The following is a 16,255-nucleotide window of genomic DNA, read 5'->3' as shown; positions in this document are numbered from 1 at the left end:
GGTTTATAGAGTTTCAGTTGTATCTTATTTTCAGCAGGAAAAGATCCTAGCAACCTCCTCGAAAGGTGCTGCTGCTGTGAATGGCACAGCTAGCGTTGTGCCAGCCATTTTGTTCACAACCATTGACTCCACCAGCCCAGAAAGACTGATAAATTTACATGGCAAGTTGTTGTTTTTGTTCTGGCTTACTTCCTCCTTCCCCCTGTGAGCCCTCAATGAACAAAAATATTATCTGAAAAGATTATAGAAGGTTTATGGAAGATTGAGCAATAAAATACTCCTAACCTTTCACCTTTAGATCTCTGGTTTCAGATTTAGTCAGATCACAAGTGAAATGAGATTGGTGATCTCAGCCTAAAACATACTTATCCAGACTGATTCCAAACTACCACATAATTTGACACAATTTTGCATGATTGTCTAGAAGAAATGTAGGACTGGATTAGCAAGGGTGATAGAGGTCATGATTAAGATGCTTTGTCCAAACGATGCAACACTCCCATTAATTATTTAATACATTGAAAGAGCACTTTCACTTCCTCCAAAATAAATACATTTTTTTAGCTAACTGACAGCTGCCATCATTAGGAAACAAAAGCTAGTGTTACAAAGAACAAGTGTTTAATAGACATTTTAGGTTTTTCCAGTTACTCACATTGTTGCATATTAAAATATAAATAGTAAATATTTAGGGACCAAATCTAGCGTGTCTTACTCATGTAATCAGTGTCCAGTCAAATATCCCTTTGGCTTCACAGGAATAAAAATTTCAAGATTAGGTCCTAGATTTGTAAATTTTCAGTGAACCACATGTTGATTACCGATGTTAACTTTATACAATCCCTGTATTTTGACCAAAACCGATACGTGTGTGCAGATGCATTTAGAGAGTTCTTCTATCCTGCAATCATGTTTTGGAGACTTTAAATGTGTAATTATTATTACTAATGGCAGTTAAACTGCTAAATCCCCTTGTACTAATATGCAAATAGATTCCAAAGTACATTGGAATAAGGATGTAGCAAAAATTGAGCTTATTTCAATTCAAGTAGGCTTGGCAGGATTGGATTATTGTGATGGATAATATAAATATTTAAGCATTTTTTTTTAAATTTTTATCTAGTAAAATGTTCACAGTTGTGAGAAATTATTGGTGGGTCAGACCATTATTTACTGACAGTAGATTTTAAGATTCAAAAAGTTAAATCTTTAACTGTTAAAACACAAATTGTCAAAATCAGATATCAAAATGTTCACTGAATACCCTTAATCAAACTCTAAGTTCATAGGTAGCATTTTTCTTTCTTTGCCTATCTGTAAGTTTTCAATTATGGATGGAAATTTTTTTGTTGGTTTGTGTGTGTACAGTGAAGTCAATGTTTACCTACATTTACTGATAAAAATCTAATCCTTCCAAGTCTAAATACTGTACAAGCAATATTTCACTGAAATAATACCTCATCTTTAAGCTGTTTAATCGTGTGTTGAATATTCTTAATACTGAATTTTAGTAAAGTAGTGGAAGCTAAGGGAACATGCAGTGCATGTTTATACAGTACCATTCTTTTTATGTTATCAGTACAGCCAAATATGTTTAAAGACTTTTCTGAACTGTTTAGTACCTTAATTGCTGTTCAAATGTGTTACTAAAACTGGTGATATTTTAGACATCAGTACAATTAAATGCATGTGTGATTCTACTTTTGAAAGTGATGAGATTATAAAGGTTTTTTTATTTGATGGGGAAAAGGGGTGCGTGCAGTGTATTATATAAAATTTTAACGTTGTACTTTGAGTACAGAAACATCTTGCTGGCAGTGCTTTATTTTTTCCTTTTGACACTTATTGGTAGTGCATGTGGCATAATTGACATATCCAATCATGTGCAAGTATTTAATGACAAATCTAAAAGAAATTGTACTGTCTGTCTTCTGGGACAGATCGCTCTCAATACAGTTGGTATACCGTAACTATTTTCTCCTATGACAGACATTTCAGCTTTGCAAAAGACTAAATGCTAAAACTGATGAATATGGATCACTTGAGACAAACTTTTTACCTTTTGCTTTTGAGACCTCGAATATTCTTTCATAAGGAAAGAAGTTTCTTAGTTTATGGTAAAATAACCTGCTTGTTCTGTTACAGTAATAAAATTGTTTTTGTATTTTTTGCTTACACAATAACTTTCAAGTTAGTTAAAAGATTGTGTAAAGGTCTTCAGATATTTCTGTCTTTTGGTGCAGAATAATAATCACAAAGCACTTCAGCAATATCCAACCTATTAAAGCTGGATCCATGTATCACAGTGACCATGACTAGCTGTTGAGAAACATATTGGTACAAAGTAGACCAGCAAAATAAAAGATGTTTCATGTCAAATGATGAGGTGGGAGGAAAAAAATCTAATTTTCTGGCTAAACACTCTTTTTTTTCAGGGATAAATAAAACTGGAAGGGAATCACTAAACAAACTCAAATACTTAATCATAAAATTTTGCATCAACTAATATACTTACCCATCTTGTACATGTGTTATATGTACAAGTAAGCATTAATATAGTAGATCCTTGCTATTGTTATGTTTATATGGTGCTGCTAGTACAATTAGGGTTTTCAACTCAGATTGTGGTTTGTATCCATTTACTGCATGGTTATGTGAAATTTGGAAATGACTTCATTTTTATTTGGGATTTTTACAGTTGTTGGAAACATTTGATGGGAAATTGTCAGAAAAAGTTGATAGTATGATATATACTAAAAATTGTAGTAAATTGGAGTTGATTGGATCCTTGAAGCCCAATTCTTAACAATACTATGTCTTAATAATTAGTTCATCAAAAATTTTCCCTTTAAAACTTTGCAGGAAATAAGTCTCATCTTAAAATCATATTACTGAATATCTTAGAATATCCAAGGACATGAATGACTTTTTTCAAGCAGCATAACAAAATGAGCTTGTTTTAGCTGTGATGAGAATCAAGTCTATTGTAATCTTAAAGTATGTCTGTATACATATACACATCCTTATTTAAGACCAAGGCCCTGACTTACTCAGTTTGCTGATTGACTGTGTTTTAAAGCAAAATATAGCATTCTGGTACATCGGTTTAAGACACTTTTGACAAATCTGAGTGTCAAGCAAAAGCACCAATCAATTTTGGCAGTATTGCAGCCTCTTGCCTTCAGGACTTTGTCTCCCAGATTTTCTAGTCCTTGTTCTGCCTCACTATCTGAAGCATACTCCAGTTCCTGCTTGACTGAAAATAAATTAGATACTAAGGTGCCTATTACCTTTCTAATAGATAAAACTAAGTTTCTCAGTAGGATTTGAAAGGCAGACTTAAAAATAAAAGAATATTATACCTATAGAATGCTACTTAAATGCACAGCTGGTAGCCCTAATGTCTTCCTTTGGCCACAGGACTCTGAACTGTTGAATGAGATGGTCTAGAGGGCTCCTGTTGTTCCCAGGAATTTGATCTCACGGTCAGCCAGTAGCTCTCAGAAACTTATGGAAGACATAAGAACTCCTGCTCAGTACAATAACTTAACGTGTTCAGTCTCTTCAGTTAAGTCTTTACACTTTCCTGCATTGAGGGATGTTATCTCTTAACTAAAACTTTTGTAGCGAGTAGGTACATATAAATTCAACCCTAAGCTAGTCTCCATTCTGAAGATAAGCAGACTGACTGCTGCTAAAGAATGTAGACCTAGTCACAGTGTGACTGTGAATAAAAAACCATGGCGACAGTGTTAGACCTGCAATAGAGGTCTCCCTACAGGATGGGGAGCAGATACCGGACACTGTGTTGGTATATAATACTCTAAATACTCTTTAGTGATTAAGAAAGAAAACTTACTCACTCCACATTCACACCCCAAACATACTATACCAGAGTCCAAAGGTCAGAATGGTCCGGATGGCCAGTCGAGATTCCTTCCAATCATAAGATGCGGGGAGACGGCGAAAACCACATCTATATCCACATGGGACTCTGGATCAATAAACAACTCAGATTTGCAGAAATCATAGGCAACCATTTATAGTTCATTCTGTTGTGTCATTGGTTCTTTGCCTGATTTTACTAGGCCTTCTACCCACACAATTCCAAAGAGACAATCCTGGGCGGGCTGCCATGATCCAAGGCATGCCATTTCCTCCAATTCTTATACAATTGTATATCAGTCCAGCTGGTGTGGTGTCCTTTTCCGCTGATTTTTCCGTATATTTTTCAGAAAATAAGATTGTTTTTACACAAATAGTTCTTGCTTCGGTTGCCAATTTGTAATGCACATATTCATGTCAAGCACGTGTCATTCATACCAGGCCTCAGTGACCTACAACATATTACGTGAATATATGAATCTCAATATATATCTTCCAACATTTCCCCCTCTTGATATATGATTAATGCCATTAATTATTGTATCACTTTATAATTTTACAAGCAATTTCATTTTATATATCACTTACACCAAAACTTGTTGCTTTCTTATTCAGCAGTATAAACATAGTATAATAAAGGTTAACAAAATCATTAATGCAAATAATATGACAATAGGATGTAGCCTTAAATTTAGAAGAGCTGTGACATTGGGAGACCATCCTTTAAAAATATTCTAATGAGAAATTGCCAATTCTATTTGCCATCCTTCTCCATTAATAATTTTTGGCAACACCCAGGCCATTGCTGCTTTTCTTTGCTTCCCTGTGTTATGTAACAGCATTCTGCCTTTCCACTCTTCCCTCAGGGTGGCTTGATTCCAATTAAACTCCATATATTTCTTCCATCCTGCAATTCATTGATTCCACATGAGGATCTTTGAACCATTCAAAAGGCCATTGCCCATTACTTAACAGATTAACCATTCTCTCTGTGTATTGTATGCCGTAAGTTTGCATCTGTATGCATCGTATTGCTAGTACAGTTTCGTTTTAAATCTATCTGGTGTGTCTGAGATTGACTGACATTTAGAGAAGTTTTCAAGGCTTGGGCTTGTTTCAGTTAGAGTTCCACACTTCTTCTTATTCTTTGTTCCAATAATGCACCAAAATCGTGTCACATGTGTCTGTATAGCCCCTGAAACCTTACCCAAAGCTGACGTTTTCCCTTGTAATGTCTTAATATTAAATGAGTTTAAAGCTCCAGAACCAATACTACCTATGATATATTCCTATACCTCTCTTATTTCCTATAGTCCTGTCTTCCCATTGTTGTTGCCACGCTTGTAAGAGAGGCAAGGCATATGGCATACGCTCTGGATGTTCTGCACTTATGTTTACTTTCTCTCCTTCCAACCAGATTGTTTGATCCACAATAGTTGGGGCTTTGACATCTCCCCTCCTATATGGATGGTCGTCTGCCATGATTCTTGGTGCAATCTTGTTTACTGGTGTCTGATAAATAAACACACACAAAAAAAACCCATATCCCTGAAAATATATTCCCCATTCATTTTCCTAAAGCAACTCAATCTTCTCATTATGAAAGGATTTGCCATTACACCATATTCCCATAATTTAGGGGCATTGACTCATTCCATCCCCCATGAGTATTATCCAATTCTTGTTCTTTAGTCACATCTAGGGTGACTACATCAAATCCCAAACTCCAAAAAGTACAGTTCAGAGTACTCCTATTCAGATTTTTCTCATCGTAACTAAATCTAAACATTAGGTGACCGTTCCCCCGCCTTAGTATGTACAATTTCTCCATTGCTCTTCCAAATCTTTTGGCTTTAGATATTCCCATGTCACATTTTTGCCATCTTCCCACCTTATTTCAAATTTTACCTCAAAAGGTTTTTTTTTTTTTTTTTACATCTTGTTTTGTTTGGTCCTGTTTTTCCCATTATGTCCCACAAATAGTTGAATGTATTATTCCCTTTGATCCATACCTCCATCCTAGAGGTGCTCCCATATGTATATCCATGTACCCCTAAATTTCCCCAAATATTCAAAAAACATAAAACCCAAAAACATATTTCCACCCTTTTTGAATTATGAGGATCCTCAATATATTGAAGCCATGGCCATTATTCCATAGGAATGATGCTTCCGGCCGTATTATTCAAAATACTTAGACCAACCTCTTCTATTTTCACTCAAGTTCCGGTATTTTTTTTCTTCCTAAAATATATCACACCCAACACAATTCTTCTACTAAGCACAAAATGCAAAGCAAGCATAAGAAATAAACCAATTTCAAAAATTGTAGCACCATATCCACACTCCACATCCAAGGTCCGTACAGGATAATCTCCAGTGCAATTGGGCATTCCTTTCTCTCTGTAAGATAAACTAAAAGCAAAAGAAAGGAACATCATTTAATCTTTAGGCCATAACTAATTGTGATGTGTGGACATACTTTCCCTTTTCTCCCTTGTTATTCTGCACTGCAGTAGATGAAATTTTATTCATGATGGAAAATGATCCAACCCATTTAGACTCCAGGACATGATTTTCTCAATGTTAATTTCAAATACATTACTCTATCTCCAATTTTCCATAACTTACTGTCCTGAGCCACACAAGAATCCACAGTCTCTTCCTTTTTCAGTGGCATCAGTCAGTTTAAACTCCATTTTCTTAAGTTCTATCGGTAACTCCCTTACTCACTGGGTAACTGATACCTCTTCTTCTTCTGGGTACAATAAAGGGCTCCACAATCTCATAGGCCTTCTGTGATGCTCTGTACTTCAGGAGAACCCCCTGAACCCCCATGTTCATCCATATCATGTGATTGTGTGGTATCCAATGCAAAGTTTGTCATGTCGGGTGTCTTCGGAAGGCTCATGATGCACTGAGCATTGTTGTGGTTATAGTAATGTTATAGGTTGTAATTTCATATATATAGTTATGAGGCTGAAAATGTGTCCTCATGGCTTCAAACAAGCCCAGGAAACTCTCCAGAGCAAAGAGGCAATTCACACACCATCAGGGCATGTATGGGACAAACCCAGCCCAGCCTCACAGGAACAAAGGTCACTGGCCTAGGCAGCAACAAAGGATCTGTTGGACTCCCTTGGTCAGTCAGGGACTACGATGAGGTAATGCTTACCTGACTCTGAAGGGGTTGGGTGGCAAGCCAAGAGGGAAGAAAGGACGTGATAAAAGGAAGAGACGTTTACCATGCTCTCTCTTCCATCTCCAGCTAGAGACACCACCAACAAGCGACTGAAGTGCTGATCAAAGGAGAGAGCCTGGCTGAAGGGCAACCAATCAGCCTATGGTGAGAAGCATCTAAGTTTGTAAGGGCATTGAAAGTGTTAAGATCAGCTTAGAATGCTTTTTGCTTTTATTTCATTTGACCAGATCTGACTTGTTGTGCTTTAACTTATAATCACTTAAAATCTCTTTTATAGTTAATAAATTTGTTTATTCTACCTGAAGCAGTGCGTTTGGTTTGAAGCATGTCAGAGACTCCCCTTGGGATAACAAGCCTGGTAAATATCAATTTATTTAAGTTGGCGAACTCATGTAAGCTTGCAGTGTGCATAACTGGATACTGCAAGATGGAGGTTCCTAGGGTTGTGTCTGGGACTGGAGATATTGACTAGTACGATTCGGTTGCACAATCCAAGCAGCGGTTGGCCAAAAGTGCACACTCACGTAGTTGGGAGCAGCTTACATGCCAGAGGCTTGAACGTCCTGGGAGTGGGGGTTCTCACAGCAGCATAAGGCTGGCTCCCAGAGCCAGTAATTGGAGTGGCCTAGCAGATCACTGGTCCAGATAACACCAGGGGAACGTCACACCTTCCAAAGAGAATTTGATAAGGCTGGTAGCCAGTACCCAATTGATCATTACTTCAGATTTGCCGCCAACACCATTGGCAATTTATCATCCCAATTTTTGCCAGTTTCTTGCACCACTATGGGTAGAGCTTGTTTAATAGTTTGATTCATCCTTTCTACTGTCCCTGACGCTTGAGGATAAGGGGTATGTTGTTGCTTTATTCCTAAAGCAATTAATAAACTTTTAACTACCCCTCCAACAAAATGTGGCCCATTATCTGAATGAATTACTTTTGGAGTTCCATATCTACTAAACCAGGGGTGGCCAACCTGTGACTCTGGAGCCACATGTGGCTCTTCAGAAGTTAATATGCGCCTCCTTGTATAGGCACCGACTCTGGGGCTGGAGCTACAAGTACCAACTTTCCAATGTGCTGTGGGGGTGCTCACTGCTCAACCCCTGGCTCTGCCACAGGCCCTGCCCCCACTCCACCCATTCCTGCCCCCTCCCCTGAGCCTGCTTTGCCTTTGCTCCTCCCACTCCCCCTCTGAGCCTCCTGCATGCCACAAAACAGCTCGTTGGGAGGTGTGGGGAGGTGCTCATTGGCTGCCAGTGGGCAGGAGGCACTGGGAGCCGGGGGAGCTCATTGGGGGCTGCTGACGTATTACTGTGGCTCCTTGGCAATGTACATTGGTAAATTCTGGCTCCTTCTCAGGCTCAGGTTGGCCACCCCTGTACTAAACACTACTTCCCACAACTTTTTGGCAGTGGTCTCTGCAGTATGATTTCTGGTGGGAATTGCCTCCACCCATCAAAAAAGGAATCTACTATCACTAATAAATACTGATTCCCCTTTGGGTCTTAGGCAATCTATCAATATAATCAACCTGTATTTTACTCCATGGCCCCACAATTCTTTGGTGCAACAAAGGTCCTGAATTTGGTGGTCTATTCCCATCTGCTGCACACCTTATGCAGTTTTTAACAAAGTTTTCTACATCCTCTGGCACCTTAGGCCATATTCCAATTTGTTTTACCTTAAAGAGAGTATTCTCTATTCCTCGATGGGCCATAGGGTGACACAGGTTAATAATCTCTTCTCTTTGAAGTTTGTCAGGTACCCACTTTACCTCTCCTGTTTTCTTATTCACTGCATAGCCACCTTGTATATTCCAGTTTCCCCATCTTTCCTCAGGTTTAACCTCCTGTTTTATGGCTTGAGCTCTTGTAACTACCATAACTCTTAAAGGTTCCTTTGCTGCTAATTTAGCTAAAGCATCTGCTTTATCATGCCAATATTTTTCATTCCCTTCTCGCTTTTGATGACCTTTAATACGTCTTAGTCTTAATTTTCCTGTGTGTTTTTTCAACCATAGATAGATTTCCAATGCTCCTTTGGACTAATTTTTCCTCTCAGCTGTTTCCCAATGATTCTTTTTCCAAATCCCAATCTAGTAGAACAGTCGTACCACAAAGTCTGAATCCATAGAGACAAAGACAGTCTGCAACATTATTTTTCTATTTAAGCAGATCACTAAGAGCTCTGACTTCTGCACCCTGGGCTGAAGTCCTACTCCTACACAAACATTTCTAATACTTCTTGACCATCAGTTCTTCAGTGGGAGGGGTAGCTCAGTGGTTTGAGCATTGGCCTGCTAAACCCAGAGTTGTGAGTTCAATCCTTGAGGGGGCCATTTAGGGATCTGCGGCAAAAATTGGGAATTGGTCTTGCTTTGAGCAGGGGGTAGAACTAGATGACCTCCAGAGGTCCCTTCTAACCCTGATATTCTTTGCTTCTTGCTTCGGTTGCCAACTTGCAATGCACATATTCATGTCAAGGATGCATCATTCATACCAGGCCTCAATGACCTATAACATATTATGTGAATAAATATATATATTGATTATATATATCCCAGCAACAGCTATTTTAGACTTAATTCCTCCTTGTTGGTCAGAATCATTCAGGAATGTGAAGGTAGAAAGCAATTTGGGTGACAGTGATCACAAAATGATAGATTTTTGTGATTCTAAGGCAAGGAAGGGAGTGAGATCACACCATATTTGCTCACACGATAGTATTAATTTCTGTAAGGCCTCTCTCATTTTTTCCACCAGTCAAGGAGCATCCCCCTTCCTGGGACCTCAATCTTGTTTAACTGGCTTGATGGAACCTCCTTTGGGACCAGCGGCAACCTACTCTCTCTATAACATTCCTCCATGAAGGTGGCATTCTTGGTAGCCATCACCTTGACTATAAAAGTCCATGAAATACAGGACCTTGTATTTATATTTCATAAAGGTACCCGAAGACTTCCTCCAAATTTTGACCTGGGATGGTCTTGGTCTTTCACCTTAATCAATCCATATACCTTCTGTTCTTCTTCCAAAACCCCACTCTACTACAGCAGAAGTAAAACTACATGCTTTGACTATATTGTGAGCTTTATCCTTTTATCTGGACAGAACAAAACAATTTAGAACACCCCCCTGGCTATATATGGCTTTCACAGAAAGTTAGAAAGTATCTTATTTCCATTCAGAGATTATCAAAGTGGATCTCAAACTGCTTCAAGACTTGCTCACAGGGAGCAAACTGACATGACGTGGCAGTTTCCCTGGCCAACATTCTAATTTCTGAGACGTATAAAACAGCTACCTGGAGTTTGAGCCGCATATTCTTCTCACATTAAACTCTGATCCAGGCTCCCAGATCAGACGCTAACTTTGGTTGAGCTGTCCTACAGTCACTATTCAAGTAAGGACTCTTCTCCCTCCTCCACTTGACAGAACTGCTTGTCAGTCACCAAGCATAGAAGCTGAGTGGACAATTGGAGAGAATGGTTACCTACCCTACAATTCCAGTGTTTCTTCTCCTCCCCAAGATTTGTTGCCCACACAGATTCCACAACCCACACTCCTTCCCCACTAATTGGAGTCATAGCCATGTGGCAAAGAAATTGAAGGACAATTGCAGCCATCCTGCCTTTTACATTTTCATCTAACATGGCCAGGGAGTGTGAGGCATGCAGTTGCAGCCACAATGGATACTAATATTTAAAAGTTTGATCTTGCATGCATGGTGTGATGCTGGCAGACCAGGTCAGGTGAGGGCTACAGATCAATTTACTTGTGTAGTGGAATAGATCAAAGTGAGTGTTAAGAGTTTATTCAGATGTTTAAACTTCATGAAGATTAGTGGAATGTTACTTGTATTGTTTTCACTTAACTCTGCCTGCTATAGTGCAACAGCAAACATTTACATTGTGTATAGCCCTGTAACTAAGTAACCCATCAAAGGCAAATGAAGCCTTGGGGAATGCAAATGAAGAAGAGTGCTAATTTCAAAGCAAGCGGCTATTGTGTGAAATGACTTGAGGTTAAAGACTTTAAGTCCATTCCTCACTCATCCTCAAAGGAAAAGGACATGTGGAGTAATGACAGTTTCAGCTTGGTTTCTATAAGAAGAAGCTATACATTTGTTTCATGAAAAGATCCTTTATCTCTGGACTGTTTGGATTCTTACAGGGCAGGTACCAGATGCAAAGTGGAGATCCCTAGAGACAATCTAGGTACCCTGAAAAGACTTTTAGGAAACTAGCAGTTTACTGCATCACTGCCACCATTTGGAATTACAGACTGACTCACCTGTTGTGATATTTTGCCTGCTTTGGGCTCTCACTGGTTCTCATTTCTTCTTCTTAGCTGATGAATCTATAGTTGGCTTGCTGGGGAATTGGCTGCTGGCATGGTCTTTGGTGTGAGATCTGGAGTGCCAGTTGATCTGGGGTGGGTGACTGGTCCCTTGGGACTGGAAGCAACCTGATGTGGTGTGATTTTTGGCGTAGGTGACCTTTTATCGTCAAGTCCAGCTTCTCTGGGTGGTGGAATGGACTTGAGGGTCTAGGGGGACCTTGTCTCCATGGTAGAACTGGTATAGTGATCCAGAAGTTCGCATTTGTTGCTGGCTTGGTGTGTTCCACAATCAGATTTCACCACCAGCTTAGGGTGTTTGCCCTGTTTTCTGGCAGTCTACCCTGGGTTGGGTACTCCCAGTTGTGGGCCACTTCAGACTGTGTGGCCCATGGAATATACATACATTTCAAAGATCCACATGTGATGGGTTCCCTCTGGGGTGCCACCTAGAACTGGGGTACCATTGAGCCCTCTGACCCACCAGCATGGGCTCCCTCTCACCCTGTGCTGCTGTGACAAGCTGCAGACATGCTCCCGGTCTTACAGTTCTGCCCGCGTACACACAAGATAAGGACACACCAGCTGCAGTTACATGCAAGCTCTCTGCCTAGCCACTGCATGAACCAACAATAGATATGCCTTGGCCGTAGCCTCTCTCAGCTCCCCAGGCAGCCCCCCCCCACCCCCGGAGTATAAACCAAGAATTATATCATCTTACACTGTACAGAGTAAGCTCAGAGTTCACATATACACACACACCCCACGTAGAGAGGAATATGCAACAGCCTTTGCCCCTTGAGCTATGATTTTCCACACACTTCACTCCAACTCCCTGGTTTAGATTAAAACAAAACCAAGTTTATTAACTGCAAAAGACAGATTTTAAGTGATAACGGATAGCAAACAGATCAAAGTAGATTACCTAGTAAATAAACAAAATGCAAAGTAAGTTCAATACACTAGCTAGATCAGATATGAATTAGCAGATTCTCACCCTAACTGATAGTACAAGCAGATTTGTAGATTCTTAAGGCATAAGCTTTACAGCTTGGGTTTCTCAGGTCTTCATATACAGGCTAGAAATCCCTTTAGACTCAGTCCAGCACTTCCCCTAGTTCAGTCTTTGTTCTTCAGGTGTTTCCAGGAATCCTCTTGTGTGGGTAGTGAAGAACAGACGATGTCACTCCTTGCCTTATATAGCTTTTGCATATGGTGGGAACCATTTGTTTCAAAACTTGGTTCCCATACTGGTTTGTGGAAAAATACTGACAGCCCAAGATGGAGTCCATAATCATGTGGCCTGGTCACATGTCCTTTTAGAGTCATAGCAACCATTACTGGCCCTCAGGAGTGTTTAGGAAGGCTCACCAGGTGGGAGATAAGCTTCTCCTAAGGCTTATTGTTTTCCCTAATGGCTTATTGCCCTGAATAGGCCCTTCCCAACCAGTTATCTAGACTGAAAGCATCTTGTCTAGTGGGCATTACTCAGGTGTAACTATATAAATACTGACTACATATCTGTATGTTAAATAACTTTAGATACAAAAATGATACATACAAATCAGATAATCATATTCAGCAAATCATAACTTTAATACCTCACATGACTTATCTTGTACAAAATGCATCATTACACCATAATATCACTGTAAAGAATGAGAGGTGTAGTGTCACACCACAGTTACTGTTGGCTAAGTGTCACATTGGCTGACAAAAGCAGCTTCCAGACACATTCAGAAACATTCATTGGTAGCAATTCTGGTCAAATGCGCCCTACTTATATTGGTATCTCTTTTCTCAAAGTATTAGCGTAGGATTTTTATCCCTTGCTGGTTGTGGGGTTGGGGACTGGTTTTTGTCCTTGTGTACATTTTTGTGCCATCAGATGCCTTTGTCTGTTAAGTTAAAAAAAAAAGGCCATTTGGCTATTATGTAGCCTAGGGGGTTTGTTCTTGCCCTCATGTGCATGTAAATTCCATCAATGGGAATGACACTTGTGCATCAGGGAGGAACTGGATGTCTAAATTTAGGTCACTGGGTATTGTGTGTTTGACAGATGAGGTCTAGCTTTTCAATGCTAGAGAGAGATGTTGTGCATATTCTCTTTTCCTCTCCCAGACCAAAGATTTCCACATGTAGAGTCTGATTCAGGTAGGTTGCGCCCTTGCCACTGTGGCTTGGCTGAACCCAAGCTCTTAAGGACACAGAGTAGAATGTCATACAACAAATGACTGAAGATTTGTCTTCAACTTTTTATCATCAGCACTAGCGGCTCAACCCACTCTTTGTATTATGTTTTCTGGGATGAAAGTAGGAATTCATCCCTTGCTACGCTCACTCACAATAGCTACAGTTAACATTTTTCTATCATTGACTAGAATTTTGTGATCAGCTTCTGTTGGTTTAAAAAACAAAAACGCACCACCACACTAGCTGTCAAGTAACACAGAGCTCTTATTCAGGTCATTAAAGTGCAGTGGCACCTTGTCACATGCTATGCACACCCTGTCCTCCTTTGGGGCATAGCAGGGTTGTGATACCACCATGGTTAGTCTTTCTGACAGTCTTTAGGCTGAAAGCAGCATGGCCTAGCAGCCAGAGTCAATATAACAGGCCTCAGGTACAGGGCAGTATGCAGAGGGACATGATATATGTTGACTTTAGCAAAGCTTTAGTGACAGCAACCCAGGTAGGGGGCCCCAGGCAACTCCACTGGGCCCAACCCAGGGCCCTAACAGTGGCAGAGTGGTCTGCCACTGGGTCAGCAGGGAGTCCCACAGAAACATGCTGACCTCGCTCAGGTGGAATATATCACTCACCCACCCAGGGCCACTTCCTATCACACTTCCAGAAGCTGCGGTACATGGGGCATCTGAGCTCCACAGCATAGATGATTCCTTGGGGCTCTATTGTCCACAGACCTCTGATCTCACTCTCAGAATCCCTAGCACCCAGCCACGGGTTGTGACAGCTCTTCAGCTAGAACCTCTGCTAAAGGTCCTTCCTCTCCAGCAGTCAGCCTAGAATGAACTGGGCTGCTCCCTTTTATACTGAGGCAGCTGTTGGAGCATGCCCAGCATGGTCTGAGGGGTGGGACTTCCTCAGTCCATAGTGTGGGGTTAACCCTCTCTTGTCCAGTGCATGTTTGCACACTCCTTCACACACCTATATACATTGTGAGTTCCTTACCTACCATATAGAAATGACTACCTGGCTATTATATTCCTTTCAGATAAATTCTTGAAACTATTCCTTTGTTCCTTTGAACCCCTTCTGTTCTCCTGTATTTCTTTCACTATTTTTTTTAAAATGTGATTAGAGTATTTGCTTGAAAATCTTTTCATATAAATTCATGGACACAAGCTTTACTTGAAGTTAGCTCACTGCAAAAGTAGCTTTCACTCTTCTGTGCACTAGGAAAAAGTACCAAACTCTGTCTATTTCTGCTGGAGAAACACAAAGGAGAATCTGGGAGAACTTCATTTAAATAGTACAAGTATTTGGGAACAGAATACTCTAAAGCAGTACTGAACTCAGTGGGACTACTCATGTAAACTTAAACGTGTGTCTGAAGGATAAAGGCTGTAGGGCCCAATCCTGCTTCCATTACACAAACGGACCTCTTGACTTCGGGATTACTCCTGTGAGTAAAGGCTGCAGGATCATATCTATAAAGCAAAACCTCATTGAAAATTAGGCTAATTATTCTTTCTTTTAGTAATAAGTATTTGTTGACTTTTATATGGTAAAATTTTCAAAAGTTTTATTTAAACTCCCTTGTTTGTTAAATCATTTCTTGTGTAGAGTAGGATGAAATGGATTATGGTAAGGTATAATTTTCCTGGGAACTTATTTCTAATGTTAACTGTCTGAAACTTGTAGAAATCTCTTCTATAAAATATGAAAAACCTTGCTGCTTATTTTTCCCAACATATATTTCTTACTCTCCAGATTGCAAACAATTTGTGATGTAAAGTACCTCTCATCTGCTACTTACTGCAACATTGTTCCTTTTGTTCTAGCAGGAGTTATATAAATAATTCTTCCCTTACTTACAATACATCAGAAACAGCTTCTGGTTATTCTAGTCAATACTTGAATGACAAGTAGACAATGCTAGAGGTGCTCTTCTGTGCCACTTTTGGTGATTCCCCGCCTCTTGATATGAGTAAATTAGGTACAGATTTTAACCACTACAACAAATAATGCCCCCACTATTCCATCCTCATTCAAAAAACAATGCTTTGTCAAGAAGCAATGTATTCACATAACAGTAATATATATGTAGCTCTTTCAATAATCACAGTTTGAGGCATATTAGAATAATCTGAGATGGAGAAACCGATGCTGCAATGCATTATGCACAGGTGTTCTTTGTGGAATGTGTTGCAGAATTGCAGCCTTTGGGGAGGAAAGGGAGTGGAAATGGTGGTACTTGGGCACACTCACAATCCCAATTTAGCTGAGTTTCTGCTAACCATGAAGAGCAGTGAAATAGTTAATGTTCCCTAATGATGACTATTTAAATATCTGTGGAGTTAATATCCAAACTCGCCTCTCTTAGAGCTATTGTTTAAGGTGGTCTGGTTTTTACACTTGTAAACCCAAGCAGTGCTATATTTCCACTTGGAAAATATATTTCACAATTATAAAATTTGGAAACATATCTTTGGAATAATGAAAGGTAAATGTTAAATAAACTGATGGAACTTGCTTCATTATCCCTAAATCATTCCTGTCAGGTGGCGGCTAAGGCGAGCTAGTACTATGTAGCATGAAGGTGATTTCACTGTCCAGTTATGCAACTTATTCCCTTGCCTGTTT

Source organism: Caretta caretta, chromosome 2 (assembly GCF_965140235.1).
Source record: "Caretta caretta isolate rCarCar2 chromosome 2, rCarCar1.hap1, whole genome shotgun sequence".
Lineage (NCBI taxonomy): Eukaryota > Metazoa > Chordata > Testudines > Cheloniidae > Caretta > Caretta caretta.
This window is presented reverse-complemented; position numbering follows the sequence as displayed.